This window comes from Apteryx mantelli, chromosome 30 (genome assembly GCF_036417845.1).
Source record: "Apteryx mantelli isolate bAptMan1 chromosome 30, bAptMan1.hap1, whole genome shotgun sequence".
Taxonomy (NCBI): Eukaryota; Metazoa; Chordata; class Aves; order Apterygiformes; family Apterygidae; genus Apteryx; species Apteryx mantelli.
This window is the reverse complement of record NC_090007.1, coordinates 1026414-1038430: the sequence shown is the minus strand read 5'-3', so window position 1 is coordinate 1038430 and position 12017 is coordinate 1026414.

The following is a 12017-nucleotide window of genomic DNA, read 5'->3' as shown; positions in this document are numbered from 1 at the left end:
GCGCGCAAACCTGGAAAGGTCCTAGCGCATCCAGCTCCTGCATCCATGGAGATTCTCACCAGAAGCAGCGGAGCTGGGCACAGCCTGGGAGGGAGGAATTTCTTCCTAACCAGGGTGCGTTAAAACCCAAGGAAGCTTTGCCTTGCACAGGGGCAGGTCCTCCACATGATTATCAGCTTCAAAGTGAACTCGGAAGAGATATTTACTGAGGATGCTGGTCCCGGACACGCTTCAGTTTCCCCCTGCAGCTCAGACAAACATCCTCTCTGCTGCCCAGCATCCCTAGCCGCGTCCCTCTAAAAAGCCTTGGCCTGTTATCACCCAGCTCAGAAAAGCACGGCGCAGGCTTTGCTGCAAGCCCGGGCCGCGCGGCTCGGTTCCCGTCGGCGAAGCACCTGGACACTGCGCTCCCACGCGGTTCGAGTGATCACCACGCACAGGAGCCGGGCTAGGGGACGGCCGGGGTCACCTGGGCTCGCCGGTGCGTTTGGGAGCGTGGTGCAGCCAGACAAACTGTCGCGCTGGGGTTGCAAGACCTTAGGACGTTCCTGCAGCTCTGCCAAGACGTGGTATCTCCGGGAACCGGGCAGCTGTTTCTATGCGAGCAAGAACAAACTACCATAAACTGTTACCAGGTGTGGCAATTCCCTGCTTAAACCACTTAAAACTCCACGTCAGATGTTTGTGAAAACATGCGTTTACTCGAGGTAGGAACATCCTTTCTCTCCAAACAACGCTGCACCTTTCATCTCCCTGCGCTGCTGGGCGCAGTCGGAAAAGGGTGACAGCCGCCCCTCTCGCAAGGTCCCTTGCCCGCGTCCACGCGGCCCCAGCCCACTGCACCGTACTCGGATCTCCAGCCCGTGCAGATCCCAGCCGGCAGGCAGGATGGGGTCCGGAGCGCTCCGGGCACCCGCCCTCCGCGCCAGGATGTGACAGCAAGCCAGCTGCCTGGGTTCGTTTTAAGCATTGCTGTGTCTGCAACCATTTTCTCCTCTCCCTACGGCTGCTGGATTCCCTCTCAATCATGTCAAACAAATCCAGAGAAAAACATGTTTGACTGCATCAAAGTTCAAACCTCCACCTGTCTCTGTCCCCGAGCACAGGCCCTTTAATGCTGCAAAGATGTAAACTCCCCCAGGTCTTCATTATGTCTTACAGGCCCGATATTATATCAGATTATGGAATCATTAAACAAAAAATTGTACTCCTCTCTGTCCAGAGGGGCCTCTAGTTACCTTGTCTAAATATAACAGCATCATTTTTAACCAAGGAGCTGGTACAGTCCCTTGGGCCTTCATTATATTTCATGGGCCTGGGCTGGAATATCATCTCTCACTCACGCGCTCGAGAACTCATTTTGCACTTGTGTCAAGGCCAAGCCGAATAACCTCCGACCACCACCCCCAGCGCGCCGCGGTCTGCGGGGCAGCTCCTTGCGCACCCACCGGTGCTTGCGCCCGCTCCGGAGGGCGAGAGGGGAACACGGCGGGGTAGGTGTGCCTTCGCGTGATGTGCTGCCAAGGCGCAACGAAAGCCCGAGAAAAAGGAGATGGAGAGCGAAAAGCAGCGTGGAAGCAGGGGGGGATTCAGACTTAGGTATGTGCCCAATTATTTTAATTGCATGTAGGTGCTCTTTAGGGCTCACTGGTGCATTGCACATCAGTGTTTACTGCTCCGAGCAGAACCAATTATGTTCGAACGCGGAGGGGCTGAGAGACAGCAAATAAACAAGCAGGCGTGCAGCGGAATCCACTGTACGTAGGTTTGCACCCGTCCGTCAGCGACTAGCCAGGCATGGACCGGGGAAAACGGGGGGGGGGAGCGCGGAGGCAGCATGCCCCCTCTCCCCTTCCGCCTTCCCCGGGATGGGGCTGGGCACGGGCAGCTCAGAGGCACCACTCACCTGCCAGCGGGAAAGCAGCAGGGAGACGGGAGAGAAAATAGACCTGTTTAGAAAAAGAGGGGAAATAAATAAAGACGTATAAAGATATATAGTTTCTTGCGGGGTTTTGACATGAGTTGTCAAAGTTGGTGGTGCGTGCGCTCCTGTCTTTACAGTAAATAACTGTCAGCAATTAGAAAGTGTAGGTGTTCGCGGAGGGAAGCCAGGCTGGCTCCGGCGCGTCAATCAGGCGGAGCGCGGCGGCGAGCGACCCGGCCCCGCCGCCAGCCCCGGGGAGGGCGCAGAGCTGCCTCGGGGCTGCGCCTTGCCCGGGGCCCCGCTGGCAGTCACGGGGTTTAAAGCTGCCCGGAGCCGCTCGTATCGCAGGAGGGGCGCGCTCTTCCCCGCCGCTAATAGTGCTGCTCGCGGGCTGGCGGCGGCGCGGGCAAAGGCTGCGCGCCCCAAAGCCGTGTTACGAGCGCCCTTGCTCGGGACCTGGCTGTGCCACCGCTCGTCCCCGTCCCTCGCCGGGACCGCCTCGTCCGCCCAGGCGAGCGCTCCCCACCGCGCTCTCCTGGAAGCGGGGCGGGTTGCTGCTCCAGGTGCGGGGTGATCGCCTCCCGCACGCGGCGGCGACGCCATCCGCACCCGGCCCAGGCAGCTGCGGCTCCACGAAACCCGCGATGGGGAACCCCGATTTCGCTGGATCCCCCGAAAGCTCCTCCAAAACCAACCAGCCGAAGCTTGCGAGGACATTTAAAGGGAGTCGGACGCAAACTCTCATGGAGACGGGCGCTTACCTTCCCTACGTATCTTCGGGAAAACCAGCAGTAAGGTAAGTGTACAGAGACACACGGATGCATTCCCCCCAGAGGGTTCACATCTGAAACGGATAGGGCTGGCGGAAGGGTTTAGGAGGAACGCAGCGACTACTGCCCCATTTCACAGGTGGGAAAGCAGGAGCAGCAGCCGGGATCGTACGACGCACCAGCAGCGGAGCCACGAATCGAGCCCGGAGCCTCAGCCCGCCACCTTCCCCACCTGCCCTTCCTATTACAGATAGCTCCATCTCCATCCTCTTCCTCCCACCCTGCCCAGCCCTGCAGTAATTGGCTCTCGCTCCAAGCCTCTGCCTTCCCCGCCAAGCTCTCACCCTCTCTGCTCCTGGTTTTGAACTCCCCTCTGCTAAGAAAAATGTAATAGCAGTTTAGCCTCTCAATCTGCAAGTTCTTTGACACTAATAACCTTTGCCTTTGTGCTTCTCAGCTCAGACAAAAACTCTATCTTTCAGGTTAGCAGCAGCCTACTGCGGAGCACGCAGGCCTTGGGGGCCTTGTAGCCAGGCCTTTATAAGCTAAACTTCACACGCTCATTACAGCGCAGCCCCAGGAGCTGGGCCACGAGAGACGGGAGCGCAGGGGAGCCGGAGACTCCCGTTCCTATGGCGACCGCGAGGATGCCGATGTTGCAGCCCTAGGCGGTACTTTTGGTACTTACAGATCAAACAGCCAGGGCAAGCGGTGCTGGGGAGAAATACACAGAGTGCAGGAAATTTAATGACTTGAATTAACAACACAAGAGCTGGCGACTCCCCTCGGCGCTGGTCGGGGAGAGACACAAACTTTGCCATGTTAGGTTAAAACTTTGCATCACGTTTTTCCCCTGACTCGTTCTAGCGCCTGTTCAGAAAGCACGCACGCGCCAGGAGTCACGCCAAGGAGAGAGGGCTCTCGGGCCCGATAGCCAGGATCCACAGCGCCGTCCGTGCAAGTGCTTATCCGACTGCATTAGCCGGGGAAGCCAGCCCTGCTGTGCCATCAGACCGGGACAGAGCTCGGCGTGGGGAAGCCGGGCATCCGACCCCTCCCAGAGCCCGAAACGGAGCCGGGAGCCTGTGCCCTGCTCCTACGGCCAGGGACTGGCTCCCGGGGCTCGGCACCATCCTGTACGACGTGTCCATCTGTCGTAGGACCCGGCACGGAAGGGGCTGAGAGACGCTGAACCAAGCACAGCTCTTCCCTGACGGAGGGGCAGAAGCCAGGAAGCGACCCTCAGCATCCAGCTGCCGCCACAACAGAGCGGACTGGTTATTTGCAGAGGGAGAAAGGGGAAAGATGATTTCTCCTTGGTTTTGCCTTTCCTCGCAGTCCCTTTTCTTCTCTCATCCTTTCTCCATCGCCGTCCTTCCCCTTGCGTGCTCTTTCCGCTCTGGAGCATTCTGTGCTTTACTGGGGCATTAAGAGGCAGCATCTCAGACTGCTTAGCGAAGCATTAAAGAGGCATGAAAACACACTGCATCTGAGCACCAAAAGCCCTGAAGCATCCTTAAAAAAAAAAGCCATCGTTCAACTCTGCAAAACATAATTCTATACGCAGCAAACCTGTTTGCGGCACCGACAACACCCGATATCCCAGATATTGCCAACATTTCCATCCCCGCTTCCCGTCCAGCCATCAGACGTTTAATGGTTCCTGAAGTCAATCCCTCAACGCTCCCATGGACAGGTCGCTCAGGAGCATTTGGGCCATTAGCGGAAGCAACTGCCATCTGCCAAGATCCAACCCCCACGTCAGATTCCAGAGAAAATTGCCTGCCTAGAAGAGTTCATGCCCAAGACCGGAGATTCGAATAGTATTGTACTTGTTAAAGTCATCACAGATTAAGCGCACAAAGAGGAATCAATATCTTACCCTCCTTCCCTGCTAGAAGTGACAGTAAACCGCAAATACCTTGGGCCCTAAAAAAAATAAAAAAATAAAACTTTCCCTCTGTGCCCTATTTCATTGATCCTACACAGTCTGACTAAGAATTCACAAGAAATACGGCTTGCAGAGGGCAGAAAGTGCGTGCCCTTTTTATCCCTTTAAATATGCATATGCCATGCTCTGAACACAACATTAAACCTGTTGTCAGCCCCCGAAGCAGCTGCAGTGTCAGAGCTGGAAATCAGCCTGAGAAGCAGCCGGTGCCAGAACGCTCCGCTCCGCGCCAGGGAGGGAAAGGGCGTCAGCGTGACGCGCAGATCCCACGAGAGCCAGCACGTGTCCTGCTACCCGGGGACTGCACGGGAGAAGTTTGCCCCATGCAAGTCCCTCATTCACTGGCTGGGCTTGGAAATCTCTGTCCTTTTTTTCCTCCCCCCCCCCCCCCCCGTCTCTTCTCTAATCTTGAGAACCGCGGTGAAATCTGACTCTCTCCAGCTCAGCTGTTCTGTTCCTTGTCCCAACAGCTCCCGGCTCCGGGCTGACACCTGTGACCCCAGCGATGTAAGTTTTCTCCTAATCTGACTGATGAGGAACACAAACCACAGAAGCCGAGAAGGCGGGTTGGCTTCTCAGAGCAAACTGACACAGGCTTGATAGGAACGTGAGGATCCGTGGCCTTCGCTGGTAGACCCCTGTCCCTTCCCAAGGTCGGAAACAGGCCACAGGAGCCCCGGCTGGGCGCTAACCGCTCCTGATATTGCTATAAAGGCTGAGGACCCGGCAATGACCTGGGACACCCTGTAGTGTCTCTCACGCGGGAGATGCCCCCAATCGCAGAGTTTGGGAACGTGAAAAAGGATAAGCTGGAGAACTAACCACGGCAAAGCATCGTTCCCCTGCGAAGGCAACCGGGAGCACCGCGTTCTCACGCACGGAGCAGGGGTGGAAGCGCGCAGGGAGCGGCGACGTGCCTGCAGCTCGGCTTCGAGGGGCACTGGGCAGAGCCGTCACCAGGGAGCCCAGGTCCAGGGCAGCGAGAGGGATCCAGCTCGGCTCCGAGGTGCGTCGGAGTCGCCTGCGGAGAAACCTGCCCGCCTCCTCCCAGCGCGGTCTGGGCCAAACGCGGCCCTGGGAGACCTGCCTTCATCACTGCTGGATTAGCTCACCCATTTGCGAGGAATAAGACAGGACTGTTGTTGCTCTGAGATCTATTTCTCCTCTCCCTTCTTCTTGCGGATTTGCATCTCTCTTTTGGGCAGCTCCTATTTCCAGCACAGAAAGGGCTCTCTGTTCAGGTCTTCCCCCCCTCCTCTTTTCCAACAATTGTTATGTTAAAATCCCCAGGACATGTTTCTGCAAAGAATTAAAAGAGGGTGAGGAAGAGATTGTTTTCGTTAGTGTCTCACTAAGTCTCTGACCTTGAGCGTGAATAGAAAACAAGAAAAAAGGGACTTTATGCTAATATCACTCACTAAGCACAAGGGGGAAAAATAATAACGGCAAATGAAGATTATGAATGCAAATCAACTTAATAAAGAGACAGGGTCTGTGCAGGAGTCTTGTTTTGCTCTCGTATGGAAGACTTGCATTGTCTGGCTCTGCTGCACCCTAGGTCTAATCATTACAAATTATATCAAGATAGAAAAAGAAAAGAACAGGAAAGGTTTAATTTTCTAATTATGACATTGCTCATTTCCCCTGCTTGTGTCTGTTCTTTTAAAGAGGCTTCTCACGCTGGCCCTCTGAAAGTAGTTCAAAACTCGCTTTCCTCAAGTTAACTTCCAGACATCCGCTACCCGAACCCTGCCCGTCCCACGGGTACTCCCGTGCCGGGGAGCCCGTTCCCAGCCTCCGGACGCCGCTCTCCCGCCGCAAGGGACCCAGCTGCTCCTGCAGGTAGGAGGGGACGTCGCGCTCACGTGCTGCCCAGACGGCTCTCCCGTCCTCTCCGAAGCCAAGGCAGCAGCAGGAGATAGCCATCGCCCAGGCCAGGCCTGGCACCGGGGAGCCGCGGGAGCAGCCCGGTCTCCCGCTAGCTGCTCGGGCGAGTCCGTCCCCGCTCACGATTTCCCCCTTCCCATTGCCTCGCCTGCCTTTTCAGCAGAGGCTGCCGCGTGGAGGCACGGCGACCGGCTCGCAGCATCCGGGCGCGGAGCATCCGGCACAACAAAGCCCTGATCCTGGCGGGGATCTCAGGCACTATCATAACACAATCATAATAGCTTTAAGGCAGCGACAGCGCTGACAAAGAACACAGTCACCCCAAGCTTGTCCACGTTCAGATCAAGAGCAGCGGCGAGACCCTGCTGGCTTCTTTCGAGTGTGTATTTGTTTACACCCAGGGAAGTTGCAAGGAAAATGGCTAGGGCTGGTCTTCGGCATCGCACTTCCAAGGCTGCGCGAGTTTAACTGCCTCTTTCGACAACCTAAATGCATCTGCTCCGTGGGTAAAATGCTCCCAGACAAAGCTCTGTTTCATACAACTAAAAGTCTAAGCTCAGACCAACGCGCATTAAGAAAGGTCATTACCTTGTTGGAAGATGGTGAAAACCCAGGTCTACACAAAAGGGTAATGCAGTAGCTGCTATTGTGTCTTCCGAGCGCCTATTAAATCAACACCCCGGAACAATATTTGTGGCGCAGAGGGTGCTGTGTTATTGGAAGTGAGGAACAATATTCCTCTCTTACACAAAAGAAAATCAAGGTCAATTCTATTTAAATGAGCCTTACACTGGCCTGGGAGATGAATCAGGCCCCAATCCAATTTAAAACTGATGCCCTGCTCAATAAAAATCCCACTATGCTAACTGATACTCAGGCAGAATTAATTCATGAATTGCAAGGCCCCCAGCACCCTGCTCCCTCTCTAGCCCTGCTCCCCTCTGGGGAGTCAGAACATCTCTAAATTAAAATAAACCAGGAGAGCTCGCCCTTCTCCGAGCTACCATTTCAGGCTGTCTGCAGACTCAGGACTCACACTGCCCTAAGGATATGCTTTTAAACCTTGCATCCACGTGGGCCAAAGATCTTTTTGGAACATTTTAATGAAAACAAAGCTTCTGAAATCCTATGACCCAGAGAGCAGGGACCTTACCAGCGGTCTGAAATCCCTTCCTCCAGCTCGCGGTCTCATACCTTACCGCCGATGCCACCGCAGCACAAACCAAAGCTGGCGTTATCTTCATCCTACAAATACCCCCCCCCCAAAAAAAAACAACATACACAAGAGAGTTTAGACTAGGAACGCAGCTCTTTAATCTCCAGCAAGCCTTTGACAACCTGTCTCGTCCTGGCTTTTAGCTGTGTGAGAGCTGTTCGCTAATGGAGCATTAACCTTGGAGAGCTTCTGCAATTACTCCAACACTAATTCTGACAGTTTTTGGTGTATCTGTTTGTTCTTTTGACAGGCAAAAGGAATTTCTTTTTAAAAGCTGTTTGATACATTTGAGACCTTCTGTCCACATTTTCTTTTTTCTGCTAGAGATTGGAAGGTGGGGGAGAAGGAGTGGAGATAGCGAGACACTGTCTTCCTACAGGCATATCAGTATAGGCACAAAGTAAAGATATTTCCTCCCTTCCAAATCCCTCCTACCCCTGTTTTAAGTGACAGAAGCATTTGGTCTCTCCTGACCTCATTAGGGTAATTAGTAAACCTTTTGAAGCCAGGAGAATGGCTCTGAGCTGTGGGAAAGCGAGGAGAGCAAAGTGCCTTTAAAAAGAGTGCGCGTGGATGGAGAAAGGGGGTGAAAAATGTTTTCAGCTGTGTGAAAGGTGACCTGAAAAAACGGAGGGGAAGGAGAGGTGGATGACGAGCATGCTCAGAGTCTCGCTGCCCAGAAACCTCCTCAAACTGCCTCTCAGATGAGGATAGGAATTCAAGCCCTGGTTGTCCCATAAGACACTGTGGGCAACCAAAGAGCCAAGAAGAAGCATGGTGGTGAGCCAGGCCCTGGCGGAGAGTCAAGGATCTAGTTGCACTTCTCCGATCTGCCACCATTTCCCCGGATGCCCACTGGCAAATCAATTCTTCTCACTGTGCCCTAATCCCTCCCTCATTTAAAAAAAGAAAAAAGTTCCCCCCTTGCACGATTTTCTATGTAGCAAACATACGTTTGGAGGGAAAGGCTTGTCTCAGCGTGTGCCTGCACGGCCCCCAGCCCAAACAGGCTTCTCTTGGGGGCTCCAAGTGCCACTAAAAACATGACAACCCGAAATGGGACTGGTGCATAACAAGCACCTTGATCTGAAGTCCGATAAGGCAATGGAGACGTTCCTGCCAGCTTCGGATGGAGGAAGAACAGCGCTTTCACTAACACGGCCTGGACGACCAGTCAACACCCGCACGGGCATGGGTGGAGGGAAGGGGTACCTTGATTCAGAACGCACAGTCCTCCCTTCCTCTAATAAACGCAGAAAACATTTCCAGTGCACTTATCCAAGCCAGCTGAGAAGCCAAGGTGATGACTGCGGACAAGCTGAAGTTACAATGTGGATAAAAACCTCTGCTTTTAGAAGAAAAAAAGGAACATCTCAAACCTTTGCTACGTATCACAAAGGGCACAAACCTAATACCTCTCTGCATTCTTTAGAAAGAGGGAGTTTGATGTGAGAGAAAAGCAGATTAAAATAACACTGGCAAGAAAGACATCACAATATACCCTGGTACCAGGAATTTGAACCAGCAGATTCCCGATTCCTACTGTGCCTTCAAACAAATGCAATGGCTTCTGCCTCTTGCTATATTTCAGGCTTTTTTTTTTTTTTTTTGAGCATTCCTATTACATTATGAGGATCCCGAAGGCTCGTTTTGCTGGGCACCACGGGAAACCCCCCAGAACCCTCCATCCTGCTGGAACTTCCTCCCCAGGGAATTCCTCTGCTGCAAGAGCTGGAGACTGCATGGAGTCCATGAGGAGGTGGGCCTGCCGCTCACGCTGCCCCTCCACGATGCATTCTGGCAAGGGGACTCGCACACGGCAAGGAACGAAGGCAAAAGCTTTAAATTTGACCCACGCAGAAGCTGAACGCAGAAATGAAGACCACCGTGCAGTGTTGCCCTTCACTGGCTGCAGAGGCACAAGGGCCTGCGGTAACCGCTTTGGGAAATGCCCCGTATCGCCGATGGTCAGCGCTCGTTTCCAGAGGCTGCTTTTGCCCCCTCCCAATAAAGCCACCTGCTGGAAGCGAGCATGATTCCGCTGGGCTGAGCAAACACCAGGCAGGGAACGCTGAAAACTGCGTCTGCTGGAAAAGTCAAGCACAGCTTGGATGTCCTTGGAGGAGTCGCTACTGTCAGATACCGCCAAGCTAAAAATCACTTCGCAGTCCTGCCTGGGATTTTGGAGGTAAAGCATCACCATGGCCCTTCCACAAAGGCTCAGCAATTCCAACTGCTCAGTCGTGGCATTAATGCTCATCAGGTTATTCACAGTAAAAAGTGGTATTTACACCACGTTTTGCTAAAGAGAGGGGGTAGTGTGCACTCAGCTCAGTTTGAGCAATGAAACATTTAGGCTCATTTTAACTACGGAGGTTATTTTCTTTAAAACAGTGAGAGTAATTAACCACCAGAACATATTAGGGACATATCAGGAATGCAGTAAACGCTCCATCCCTTAATTGTTTTAAGCGAAGGCTGGCAGTCTTTCTAAAAAAAAAAAAAGCAACAACGTTCTAGTTTCACCACAGAAAAAAGACACACCAGCCGGTGCTCGGTGGGAGGTTGAACAAGATGAACATAAATGGTCTCTTCTAGCCGCAAAACCTGCAAATCTAGACACTTCCATTTCCTGGCTGTTATTAACCGGCAGACGGCTGGGTTATTCTGATTGCAAAGAGAGCAAAAGAATGCTTAAGTGCCAACAACAATAGTCACTTTGGTTTGCGGCTGGCTTATGAAGCATGTCCAGCACGGAAATGTAATGAAACCAGCAGAAGGTTCAGGCAGGCGAGTGAGCTAGGAGACCTCAGCTGATGTGCGATCGCTGTTCACATGCAAGTTTGACGCCGTTCGGGTTCAGTTTGCTGGCGCTGGAAGTGACGACAGAAACTACCTCACCCGCAGGAGCCGGAGGGTGAACACGCGCTTACTGGGAATCAGGTGAGGTGCTCCCGCGTGTCACCCTCCTAATTTGTTTCCGTGCCCAAACCCTTGGAAAACGATACTAATCAAAACTACTGGTAATCCTCTGCAAGAGCCTCGGTGTGGGCAGAGGGCTCCCGGAACCCGTAAGAAACCCTGATGAAGCAAGCGAGAGCCATGCAGACCCCCAGGCATCCCGAAGCCCATGGAAGTACTTCCACCAAACCGGAGCCCACATCCCCGTTTCGTAGTGATTTCACCTAGTAGGTGCATTGAAGTTTTATCCTCTCAACAGGTATTCTTGGACGTGGGCTTTAGCTACTGTCTTTGATCTGGCAATGTAAGGAAGAAAATACTGAAGTGTAACATCTGAGACATTCATCTCAAATTTAATTTTAGGGACATTTTCTCCCTACTATGTGTGCACACGTATTAGCATGCATCAGAAGTACAGTATCCCCTTTAATGTTTACTCATCCTTAGATTGCAAAAATTGTTGTGTGAATTCCTTCTTCAATTAGCTCTGGTACTCAAAAAAAAAAAAAAAATATATATATATATATATAGTTCAGTTGCCAGTACAGTTATGATTTCTTTCCTTTATACTTTTATTCCCCAGTGCAACTTAAAAGAAAACACTTCTCCACTCTCCCCTGCAAAGCCCCCTTTAAAAAAAATTTTTAAAACAAAAACAACCAACATTTCTAAAGGAAAGTCTTTTGTGGATGAAGTGCCACTTCCATTCACCTTTCCATCATGTAAGGGAAAAAATAAAGATCAGAAGGAGGATTTAGACAAAAAGCCAACTAAGTAAAGCTAATTTTTTTATACGGAAGAATCTTGCTAGTTGCATAGAAGAGCTTTGCTGAGTGGAACAGAAGAGACATCAGAGGAGAATCTACAGCAGGTTTTCAAATACTTCCAGCAGATATATCTTCACAATGTGCAGTCGGGGTGATAAGATAAACACAGAGACACAATTTCAGAGTAGCTTCAGCACCCACAGTACATTGCAAGAGAAGTCTACCATGTTGTTTGTAGCATTCGGTGGGTAAAACTACCCCAAATGGTCCCTGCAAAACGCCTCCGAAGCCTGCTAGGGGGATGCTAATAGCTGCTTGAAAAACCTACAGAAGCAAAATTGTGACTGCAGTTAACATTTTTTAGTGTGAAAGTTCCACTTCCAGGAAGCATTGGTCATCTTAAGAGTTACTAGAGCTATTCAGCATAAAGCAAGCGTATCAGCAATAAATTGAACAAAATGCTTGTAACATCTTAACACGAATACACTCATTTCCTGTTCATTTTTAAGGGCTGCCTCTTGTTGCTTAACACTGAATCCTG